Source organism: Pseudophryne corroboree, chromosome 11 (genome assembly GCF_028390025.1).
Source record: "Pseudophryne corroboree isolate aPseCor3 chromosome 11, aPseCor3.hap2, whole genome shotgun sequence".
Lineage (NCBI taxonomy): Eukaryota > Metazoa > Chordata > Amphibia > Anura > Myobatrachidae > Pseudophryne > Pseudophryne corroboree.
The window spans coordinates 340,185,718-340,198,237 of NC_086454.1; the positions used below are offsets into that span (position 1 = coordinate 340,185,718).

At 47.6% G+C, this 12,520-nt stretch overlaps 1 protein-coding gene across 2 annotated transcripts in view; it reads left to right on the forward strand.

Annotated features, from left to right (window-relative positions):
- The first annotated feature begins 427 nt into the window (after positions 1 to 427).
- ST3GAL2 (ST3 beta-galactoside alpha-2,3-sialyltransferase 2) overlaps positions 428 to 12,520 on the forward strand; it is a 74,404-nt gene continuing 62,311 nt past the window's right edge. Inside the window, exon 1 of one of the 2 annotated variants that reach the window (XM_063945874.1) lies at positions 428 to 654. The gene's annotated coding sequence lies outside the window, so the exon portion shown is untranslated. The remainder of the gene's footprint in view (positions 655 to 12,520) is intronic. The other variant, XM_063945875.1, reaches the window with a different exon arrangement.

The following is a 12,520-nucleotide window of genomic DNA, read 5'->3' on the forward strand; positions in this document are numbered from 1 at the left end:
CACATGTAACATGTGCAGAGAGTTAGGTGTGATAGAGGCGTGTCCTAGCTCAGTGCTACATTGCAGTGTGAGAATAAAGCGTCCCAGCATGTGTGGGCTACATGCAGAAGCAGCCAGTAACTGAGCTCCTAGGTAACACCATGCTGCACTGCAGGGGGGCACATGTAACATGTGCAGAGAGTTAGGCAGGCTTGCCTACCCTCCCGCATTCAGCGGGAGGCTCCCGATTTTTTTACATGAGCCTCCCGCTGTCCCGCATACCTTGTCAGCCCTCCCGGTTTTTAACTCTTCATCCGCGTGAATCCGGGCTGCGCATGCGCGATTCCGGAAATGCGGGGGGCGGGGCCTGCGCCGGAGAGGCAGACTGTGTGCTCTGAGAGTCCTGGTCACTGCCCTAGTGCCCTGTACCAGAGTCAGGCAGTCTGACCAGCAGCAGGGTGTAAATAAGCACAGCAGCCACCAGTGAAGCACATGACCCGGCAGCCAGGGGCTCTGCAGCGCTGTGGCTGGCCCCGCCCACCACAGTAGGCTTCCTGTAACAGCCCAGCTTCCCTGCTGCTGGATGTGGCTGCTCTGTGCTACCTCCCACACCACACTGTCCCAGGGCCGCCACCTGACCCTGCTCTTCACAGGAGGGAGCAACAAACCAGGCAGGTACAGTGTCTACTGGGGGTTATTGGGGGTAGGGGGACTATGTACAATGTAATGTGCTACTATGGGGGTGGGGAGGAGAGGAGGGAGGGGTGTTGTATTGTGCTACTGTGTGTAATGTATTGTTCTACTGTGTGTAATATGGGGAGTGTAATGTATTGTGCTACTGTGTGTAATATGGGTGGGTGTAATGTATTGTGCTACTGTGTGTAATATGGGGAGTGTAATATAATGTGTTACTGTGTGTAATATGGGTGGGTGTAATGTAATGGGCTACTATGTGTAATATGGGGAGTGTAATATAATGTGTTACTGTGTGTAATATGGGTGGGTGTAATGTAATGTAATGTGCTACTGTGTGTAATATGGGGGGTGTAATGTAATGTAATGTGCTACTGTGTGTAATATGGGGGGTGTAATGTAATGTAATGTGCTACTGTGTGTAATATGGGGGGTGTAATGTAATGTAATGTGCTACTGTGTGTAATATGGGGGTGTAATGGGCTACTGTGTGTAATATGGGTGTGTGTAATGTGCTACTGTGTGTAATATGGGGGGTGTAATGTATTTTGCTACTGTGTGTAGTATGGGGAGTGTAATGTATTGTGCTACTGTGTGTAATATGGGTGGGTGTAATGTAATGTGCTACTGTGTGTAATATGGGTGTGTGTAATGTATTGTGCTACTGTGTGTAATATGGGGGGTGTAATGTAATGTGCTACTGTGTGTAATATGGGTGGGTGTAATGTAATGTGCTACTGTGTGTAATATGTGTGTGTGTGTGTGTGTGTGTGTGTGTGTGTGTGTGTGTGTGTGTGTGTAATGTGCTACTGTGTGTAATATGGGTGGGTGTAATGTAATGGGCTACTGTGTGTAATATGGGGAGTGTAATGTATGTATTGTGCTACTGTGTGTAATGTGGGGGGTGTAATGTAATGGGCTACTGTGTGTAATATGGGGGGTGTAATGTAATGGGCTACTGTGTGTAATATGGGGGGTGTAATGTAATGTAATGTGCTACTGTGTGTAATATGGGTGGGTGTAATGTAATGGGCTACTGTGTGTAATATGGGGAGTGTAATGTATGTATTGTGCTACTGTGTGTAATGTGGGGGGTGTAATGTAATGGGCTACTGTGTGTAATATGGGGTGTGTAATGTAATGTAATGTGCTACTGTGTGTAATATGGGGGGTGTAATGTAATGTAATGTGCTACTGTGTGTAATATGGGGGATGTAATGTAATGTATTGTGCTACTGTGTGTAATATGGGGGGTGTAATGTAATGTGTTACTGTGTGTAATATGGGGGGTGTAATGTAATGGGCTACTGTGTGTAATATGGGGGGTGTAATGTATTGTGCTACTGTGTGTAATATGGGTGGGTGTAATGTAATGTGCTACTGTGTGTAATATGGGTGTGTGTAATGTGCTACTGTGTGTAATATGGGTGTGTGTAATGTGCTACTGTGTGTAATATGGGGGGTGTAGTGTAATGTGCTACTGTGTGTAATATGGGGGGTGTAATGTATTTTGCTACTGTGTGTAATATGGGGAGTGTAATGTAATGGGCTACTGTGTGTAATATGGGTGGGTGTAATGTAATGTAATGTGCTACTGTGTGTAATATGGGGGGTGTAATGTAATGGGCTACTGTGTGTAATATGGGGGGTGTAATGTAATGTAATGTGCTACTGTGTGTAATATGGGGGGTGTAATGTAATGTAATGTGCTACTGTCTGTGTGTAATATGGGGAGTGTAATGGGCTACTGTGTGTAATATGGGTGTGTGTAATGTGCTACTGTGTGTAATATGGGGGGTGTAATGTATTTTGCTACTGTGTGTAATATGGGGAGTGTAATGTATTGTGCTACTGTGTGTAATATGGGTGGGTGTAATGTAATGTGCTACTGTGTGTAATATGGGTGTGTGTGTAATGTATTGTGCTACTGTGTGTAATATGGGGAGTGTAATGTAATGTGCTACTGTGTGTAATATGGGGGGTGTAATGTAATGTGCTACTGTGTGTAATATGGGGGGTGTAATGTAATGTGCTAGTGTGTGTGTGTGTGTGTGTGTGTGTGTGTGTGTGTGTGTGTAATGTGCTACTGTGTGTAATATGGGTGGGTGTAATGTAATGTGCTACTGTGTGTGTGTGTGTGTGTGTGTGTGTGTGTGTGTGTGTGTGTGTAATGTGCTACTGTGTGTAATATGGGTGGGTGTAATGTAATGTGCTACTGTGTGTGTGTGTGTGTGTGTGTGTGTGTGTGTGTGTGTGTGTGTGTGTGTGTAATGTGCTACTGTGTGTAATATGGGTGGGTGTAATGTAATGGGCTACTGTGTGTAATATGGGGAGTGTAATGTATGTATTGTGCTACTGTGTGTAATGTGGGGGGTGTAATGTAATGGGCTACTGTGTGTAATATGGGGGGTGTAATGTAATGTGCTACTGTGTGTAATATGGGGGGTGTAATGTAATGTAATGTGCTACTGTGTGTAATATGGGGGGTGTAATGTAATGTATTGTGCTACTGTGTGTAATATGGGGGGTGTAATGTAATGTGTTACTGTGTGTAATATGGGGGGTGTAATGTAATGGGCTACTGTGTGTAATATGGGGGGTGTAATGTATTGTGCTACTGTGTGTAATATGGGTGGGTGTAATGTAATGTGCTACTGTGTGCAATATGGGTGTGTGTAATGTGCTACTGTGTGTAATATGGGTGTGTGTAATGTGCTACTGTGTGTAATATGGGGGGGTGTAGTGTAATGTGCTACTGTGTGTAATATGGGGGGTGTAATGTATTTTGCTACTGTGTGTAATATGGGGAGTGTAATGTATTGTGCTACTGTGTGTAATATGGGTGGGTGTAATGTAATGTGCTACTGTGTGTAATATGGGTGTGTGTAATGTATCGTGCTACTGTGTGTAATATGGGGAGTGTAATGTAATGTGCTACTGTGTGTGTAATGTGCTACTGTGTGTAATGTGTGTGTGTGTGTGTGTGTGTGTGTGTGTGTGTGTGTGTGTGTGTGTGTGTGTGTAATGTGCTACTGTGTGTAATATGGGTGGGTGTAATGTAATGGGCTACTGTGTGTAATATGGGGAGTGTAATGTATGTATTGTGCTATGTAATGCGCTACTGTGTGTAATTAGTGATGTGCACCGGAAATTTTTTGGGTTTTGTGTTTTGGTTTTGGGTTAGGTTCCGCGGCCGTGTTTTGAGTTCGGATGCGTTTTGGCAAAACCTCACCGGAAATTTTTTGTCGGATTCGGGTGTGTTTTGGATTCGGGTGTTTTTTTCAAAAAACACTAAAAAACAGCTTAAATCATAGAATTTGGGGGTCATTTTGATCCCATAGTATTATTAACCTCAATAACCATAATTTCCACTCATTTTCAGTCTATTCTGAACACCTCACACCTCACAATATTATTTTTAGTCCTAAAATTTGCACCGAGGTCGCTGGATGGCTAAGCTAAGCGACACAAGTGGCCGACACAAACACCTGGCCCATCTAGGAGTGGCACTGCAGTGTCAGGCAGGATGGCACTTCAAAAAAATAGTCCCCAAACAGCACATGATGCAAAGAAAAAAAGAGGCGCAATGAGGTAGCTGTGTGACTAAGCTAAGCGACCCAAGTGGTCGACACAAACACCTGGCCCATCTAGGAGTGACACTGCAGTGTCAGGCAGGATGGCCCTTCAAAAAAATACTCCCCAAACAGCACATGATGCAAAGAAAAATGAAAGAAAAAAGAGGTGCAAGATGGAATTGTCCTTGGGCCCTCCTTATGGAATTGTCCTTGGGCACCCTTATGTTGTATAAACAGGACATGCACACTTTAACGAACCCATCATTTCAGCGACAGGGTCTGCCACACGACTGTCACTGAAATGACTGGTTGGTTTGGGCCCCCACCAAAAAAGAAGCAATCAATCTCTCCTTGCACAAACTGGCTCTACAGAGGCAAGATGTCCACCTCATCATCATCGTCCGATTCATCACCCCTTTCACTGTGTACATCCCCCTCCTCACAGATTATTAATTCGTCCCCACTGGAATCCACCATCTCAGGTCCCCGTGTACTTTCTGGAGGCAATTACTGCTGGTGAATGTCGCCACGGAGGAATTGATTATAATTCATTTTAATGAACATCATCTTCTCCACATTTTCTGGAAGTAACCTCGTACGCCGATTGCTGACAAGGTGAGCGGCTGCACTAAACACTCTTTCGGAGTACACACTGGAGGGAGGGCAACTTAGGTAGAATAAAGCCAGTTTCTGCAAGGGCCTCCAAATTGCCTCTTTTTCCTGCCAGTATACGTACGGACTGTCTGACGTGCCTACTTGGATGCGGTCACTCATATAATCCTCCACCATTCTTTCAATGGTGAGAGAATCATATGCAGTGACAGTAGACGACATGTCAGTAATCGTTGGCAGGTCCTTCAGTCCGGACCAGATGTCAGCACTCGCTCCAGACTGCCCTGCATCACCGCCAGCGGGTGGGCTCGGAATTCTTAGCCTTTTCCTCGCACCCCCAGTTGCGGGAGAATGTGAAGGAGGAGCTGTTGACGGGTCTCGTTCCGCTTGACTTGACAATTTTCTCACCAGCAGGTCTTTGAACCCCTGCAGACTTGTGTCTGCCGGAAAGAGAGATACAACGTAGGTTTTAAATCTAGGATCGAGCACGGTGGCCAAAATGTAGTGCTCTGATTTCAACAGATTGACCACCCGTGAATCCTGGTTAAGCGAATGAAGGGCTCCATCCACAAGTCCCACATGCCTAGCGGAATCGCTCTGTTTTAGCTACTCCTTCAATGTCTCCAGCTTCTTCTGCAAAAGCCTGATGAGGGGAATGACCTGACTCAGGCTGGCAGTGTCTGAACTGACTTCACGTGTGGCAAGTACAAAGGGTTGCAGAACCTTGCACAACGTTGAAATCATTCTCCACTGCGCTTGAGACAGGTGCATTCCACCTCCTTTGCCTATATCGTGGCCAGATGTATAGGCTTGAATGGCCTTTTGCTGCTCCTCCATCCTCTGAAGCATATAGAGGGTTGAATTCCACCTCGTTACCACCTCTTGCTTCAGATGATGGCAGGGCAGGTTCAGGTATTTTTGGTGGTGCTCCAGTCTTCTGTACGTGGTGCCTGAACGCCAAAAGTGGCCCGCAATTCTTCGGGCCACCGACAGCATCTCTTGCACGCCCCTGTCGTTTTTTAAATAATTCTGCACCACCAAATTCAAGGTATGTGCAAAACATGGGACGTGCTGGAATTTGCCCAGATGTAATGCACGCACAATATTGCTGGCGTTGTCCGATGTCACAAATCCCCAGGAGAGTCCAATTGGGGTAAGCCATTCTGCGATGATCTTCCTCAGTTGCCGTAAGAGGTTTTCAGCTGTGTGCGTATTCTGGAAAGCGGTGATACAAAGCGTAGCCTGCCTAGGAACGAGTTGGCGTTTGCGAGATGCTGCTACTGGTGCCGCCGCTGCTGTTCTTGCTGCGGGAGGCAATACATCTACCCAGTGGGCTGTCACAGTCATATAGTCCTGAGTCTGCCCTGCTCCACTTGTCCACATGTCCGTGGTTAAGTGGACATTGGGTACAACTGCATTTTTTAGGACACTGGTGAGTCTTTTTCTGAGGTCTGTGTACATTTTCGGTATCGCCTGCCTAGAGAAATGGAACCTAGATGGTATTTGGTACCGGGGACACAGTACCTCAATCAAGTCTCTAGTTGGCTCTGAATTAACGATGGATACCGGAACCACGTTTCTCACCGCCCAGGCTGCCAAGGCCTCAGTTATCCGCTTTGCAGCAGGATGACTGCTGTGATATTTCATCTTCCTCGCAAAGGACTGTTGGACAGTCAATTGCTTACTGGAAGTAGTACAAGTGGTCTTCCGACTTCCCCTCTGGGATGACGATCGACTCCCAGCAGCAACAACAGCAGCGCCAGCAGCAGTAGGCGTTACACTCAATGATGCATCGGAGGAATCCCAGGCAGGAGAGGACTCGTCAGACTTGCCAGTGACATGGCCTGCAGGACTGTTGGCTTTCCTGGGTAAGGAGGAAATTGACACTGAGGGAGTTGGTGGTGTGGTTTGCAGGAGCTTGGTTACAAGAGGAAGGGATTTAGTGGTCAGTGGACTGCTTCCGCTGTCACCCAAAGTTTTTGAACTTGTCACTGACTTATGATGAATGCGCTGCAGGTGACGTATAAGGGAGGATGTTCCGAGGTGGTTAACGTCCTTACCCCTACTTATTACAGCTTGACAAAGGCAACACACGGCTTGACACCTGTTGTCCGCATTTGTGTTGAAATAATTCCACACCAAAGAGCTGATTTTTCTCTATCGTCCTAAGTGGATGCTGGGGTTCCTGAAAGGACCATGGGGAATAGCGGCTCCGCAGGAGACAGGGCACAAAAAAGTAAAGCTTTACTAGGTCAGGTGGTGTGCACTGGCTCCTCCCCCCATGACCCTCCTCCAGACTCCAGTTAGATTTTGTGCCCGAACGAGAAGGGTGCAATCTAGGTGGCTCTCCTAAAGAGCTGCTTAGAGAAAGTTTAGTTTAGGTTTTTTTCTTTACAGTGAGTCCTGCTGGCAACAGGATCACTGCAACGTGGGACTTAGGGGGAAAGTAGTAAACTCACCTGCATGCAGAGTGGATTTGCTGCTTGGCTACTGGACACCATTAGCTCCAGAGGGATCGAACACAGGCCCAGCCGTGGAGTCCGGTCCCGGAGCCGCGCCGCCGACCCCCTTGCAGATGCTGAAGCGTGAAGAGGTCCGGAAACCGGCGGCTGAAGACTCCTCAGTCTTCATAAGGTAGCGCACAGCACTGCAGCTGTGCGCCATTTTCCTCTCAGCACACTTCACTGGGCAGTCACTGAGGGTGCAGAGCGCTGGGGGGGGGCGCTCTGAGAGGCAAATATAAACCTTATACAAGGCTAAAAATACCTCACATATAGCCCATAGGGGCTATATGGAGATATTTAACCCCTGCCTGACTGGAAAAATAGCGGGAGAAGAACCCGCCGAAAAAGGGGCGGGGCCTATCTCCTCAGCACACGGCGCCATTTTCTGTCACAGCTCCGCTGGTCAGAACGGCTCCCAGGTCTCTCCCCTGCACTGCACTACAGAAACAGGGTAAAACAGAGAGGGGGGGCACATTAATGGCTATATATATATATATTAAAGCAGCTATAAGGGAGCACTTAATATAAGGATATCCCTTGTATATATAGCGCTTTGTGGTGTGTGCTGGCAGACTCTCCCTCTGTCTCCCCAAAAGGGCTAGTGGGTCCTGTCTTCATTAGAGCATTCCCTGTGAGTTTGCGGTGTGTGTCGGTACGTGGTGTCGACATGTATGAGGACGATATTGGTGTGGAGGCGGAGCAATTGCCAAATATGCAGATGTCACCCCCCAGGGGGTCGACACCAGAATGGATGCCTTTATTTGTGGAATTACGTGATGGTTTATCTTCCCTTAAACAGTCAGTTGAGGACATGAGGCGGCCGGACAATCAATTAATGCCTGTCCAGGCGCCTCAAACACCGTCAGGGGCTGTAAAACGCCCTTTGCCTCAGTCGGTCGACACAGACCCAGACACGGGCACTGATTCCAGTGACGACGGTAGAAATTCAAACGTATTTTCCAGTAGGGCCACACGTTATATGATTTTGGCAATGAAGGAGACGTTACATTTAGCTGATACTACAGATACCGTAAAACAGGGTATTATGTATGGTGTGAAAAAACTACAAACAGTTTTTCCTGAATCAGAAGAATTAAATGACGTGTGTGATGAAGCGTGGGTTGCTCCTGATAAAAAGTTGATAATTTCAAAAAAGTTATTGGCATTATACCCTTTCCCGCCAGAGGTTAGGGCGCGCTGGGAAACACCCCCTAAGGTGGACAAGGCGCTCACACGCTTATCCAAACAAGTGGCGTTACCCTCTCCTGAGACGGCCGCACTTAAGGATCCATCAGATAGAAAGATGGAAGTTATTCAAAAGAATATATACACACATGCAGGTGTTATACTACGACCAGCTATAGCAACTGCCTGGATGTGCAGTGCTGGAGTAGTTTGGTCAGAATCCCTGATTGAAAATATTGATACCCTAGATAGGGACAATGTTTTACTGTCGTTAGAACAAATAAAGGATGCATTTATCTATATGCGTGATGCACAGAGGGATATTTGCACACTGGCATCTCGGGTGAGTGCTATGTCCATTTCAGCCAGAAGAGCCTTATGGACACGACAGTGGACAGGCGATGCGGATTCAAAACGTCACATGGAGGTTTTGCCGTATAAAGGGGAGGAGTTATTTGGAGTTGGTCTATCAGACTTGGTGGCCACGGCTACTGCCGGGAAATCCACTTTTTTACCTCAAGTCACTCCCCAACAGAGAAAGGCACCGACCTTTCAACCGCAGCCTTTTCGCTCCTACAAAAATAAGAGAGCAAAGGGCTTGTCGTACCTGCCACGAGGCAGAGGAAGAGGGAAGAGACACCAACAGGCAGCTCCTTCCCAGGAACAGAAGCCCTCCCCGGCTCCTGCAAAAACCTCAGCATGACGCTGGGGCCTCTCAAGCGGACTCGGGGACAGTGGGGGGCCGTCTCAAAAATTACAGCGCGCAGTGGGCTCACTCGCAGGTAGACCCCTGGATCCTGCAGATAATATCTCAGGGGTACAGGTTGGAATTAGAGACGGATCCTCCTCATCGTTTCCTGAAGTCTGCCTTACCAACCGTCTCTTCCGAAAGGGAGAGGGTGTTGGAAGCCATTCACAAGCTGTACGCTCAGCAGGTGATAGTCAAAGTACCCCTATTACAACAAGGAAAGGGGTATTATTCCACTCTATTTGTGGTACCGAAGCCGGATGGCTCGGTAAGGCCTATTCTAAATCTGAAGTCCTTGAACCTCTACATAAAAAAGTTCAAGTTCAAGATGGAGTCACTCAGAGCAGTGATAGCGAACCTGGAAGAAGGGGACTTTATGGTATCCTTGGACATCAAGGATGCGTATCTACACGTTCCGATTTACCCCGCACACCAGGGGTACCTCAGGTTCATTGTTCAAAACTGTCACTATCAGTTTCAGACGCTGCCGTTCGGATTGTCCACGGCGCCTCGGGTCTTTACCAAGGTAATGGCCGAGATGATGATTCTTCTTCGAAGAAAAGGCGTATTAGTTATCCCATACTTGGACGATCTCCTAATAAGGGCAAGGTCCAGAGAACAGCTGGAGACAGCTTTAGCACTATCTCAAGAGGTGCTAAGACAACACGGGTGGATTCTGAATATTCCAAAATCCCATTTAATCCCGACAACTCGTCTGCTGTTCCTAGGAATGATTCTGGACACGGTTCAGAAAAAGGTTTTCCTTCCAGAGGAAAAAGCCAAGGAGTTATCCGATCTGGTCAGGAACCTCCTAAAACCAGGAAAAGTGTCAGTACATCAATGCACAAGAGTCCTGGGAAAAATGGTGGCTTCTTACGAAGCAATTCCATTCGGCAGATTCCATGCAAGAATATTCCAAAGGGATCTGTTGGACAAATGGTCAGGGTCGCATCTGCAGATGCACCTGCGAATAACCCTGTCACCAAAGACAAGGGTGTCACTTCTGTGGTGGTTGCAGAAGGCTCACCTATTAGAAGGCCGCAGATTCGGCATTCAGGATTGGATCCTGGTGACCACGGACGCCAGCCTGAGAGGCTGGGGAGCAGTCACACAAGGAAGAAACTTCCAGGGAGTATGGACGAGTCTGGAAAAGTCTCTTCACATAAACATTCTGGAACTAAGAGCAATCTACAATGCTCTAAGCCAGGCGGAACTTCTCCTGCAAGGAAAGCCGGTGTTGATTCAGTCGGACAACATCACGGCGGTCGCCCATGTAAACAGGCAGGGCGGCACAAGAAGCAGGAGTGCAATGGCAGAAGCTGCCAAGATTCTTCGCTGGGCGGAGAATCACGTGATAGCACTGTCAGCAGTGTTCATCCCGGGCGTGGACAACTGGGAAGCAGACTTCCTCAGCAGACACGATCTTCATCCGGGAGAGTGGGGTCTACATCCAGAAGTCTTCAACATGTTAATAGACCGTTGGGAAAGACAAATTGTAGACATGATGGCGTCTCGCCTCAACAAGAAACTGGACAAATATTGCGCCAGGTCAAGAGATCCACAGGCAATAGCTGTGGACGCACTGGTAACTCCTTGGGTGTACCAGTCAGTGTATGTGTTTCCTCCTCTGCCGCTCATACCAAAGGTATTGAAGATCATACGGCAAAGAAGAGTAAGAACAATACTAGTGGTTCCGGATTGGCCGAGAAGGACTTGGTATCCGGAACTTCAAGAGATGCTCACGGACGAACCGTGGCCTCTACCTCTGAGAAGGGACCTGCTACAGCAGGGTCCCTGTCTTTTTCAAGACTTACCGCGGCTGCGTTTGACGGCATGGCGGTTGAACGCCAGATCCTAAAAGGGAAAGGCATTCCAGAAGAAGTCATTCCTACCTTGATTAAGGCACGGAAGGAAGTCACCGTGAAACATTATCACCGCATTTGGCGAAAATATGTAGCGTGGTGCGAGGATCGGAGGGTTCCGACGGAGGAATTCCAACTGGGTCGTTTCCTACATTTCCTGCAATCAGGATTATCTATGGGTCTCAAATTGGGATCCATTAAGGTTCAAATTTCGGCCCTGTCAATATTCTTCCAAAAAGAATTGGCCTCTGTCCCTGAGGTCCAGACTTTTGTCAAGGGAGTACTGCATATACAGCCTCCTGTGGTGCCTCCGGTGGCACCGTGGGATCTAAATGTAGTTTTAGATTTCCTCAAATCCCATTGGTTTGAACCATTGAAAAAGGTGGATTTGAAATATCTCACATTGAAAGTGACTATGTTACTAGCCCTGGCCTCTGCCAGGAGAGTATCTGAATTGGCGGCTTTATCTTATAAAAGTCCTTATCTAATCTTCCATTCGGATAGGGCAGAACTGCGGACTCGTCCGCATTTTCTCCCTAAAGTGGTATCAGCATTTCATCTGAACCAACCTATTGTGGTGCCTGCGGCCACTAGCGACTTGGAGGACTCCAAGTTGTTGGACGTTGTCACAAGGACGGCTGGAGTCAGAAAATCTGACTCGCTGTTTATATTGTATGCACCCAACAAGTTGGGCGCACCTGCTTCTAAGCAGTCGATTGCTCGTTGGATTTGTAACACAATTCAACTTGCACATTCTGTGGCAGGCCTGCCACAGCCTAAAACTGTAAAAGCCCACTCCACAAGGAAGGTGGGCTCATCTTGGGCGGCTGCCCGAGGGGTCTCGGCATTACAACTCTGCCGAGCAGCTACGTGGTCGGGGGAGAACACGTTTGTAAAATTTTACAAATTTGATACCCTGGCAAAGGAGGACCTGGAGTTCTCTCATTCGGTGCTGCAGAGTCATCCGCACTCTCCCGCCCGTTTGGGAGCTTTGGTATAATCCCCATGGTCCTTTCAGGAACCCCAGCATCCACTTAGGACGATAGAGAAAATAAGAATTTACTTACCGATAATTCTATTTCTCGGAGTCCGTAGTGGATGCTGGGCGCCCATCCCAAGTGCGGATTATCTGCAATACTTGTACATAGTTATTGTTAACTAATTCGGGTTATTGTTAAGGAGCCATCTTTAAGAGGCCCTTTCTGTTGTCATACTGTTAACTGGGTTTAGATCACAAGTTGTACGGTGTGATTGGTGTGGCTGGTATGAGTCTTACCCGGGATTCAAAATGCCTCCCTTATTGTGTATGCTCGTCCGGGCACAGTACCTAACTGGAGTCTGGAGGAGGGTCATGGGGGGAGG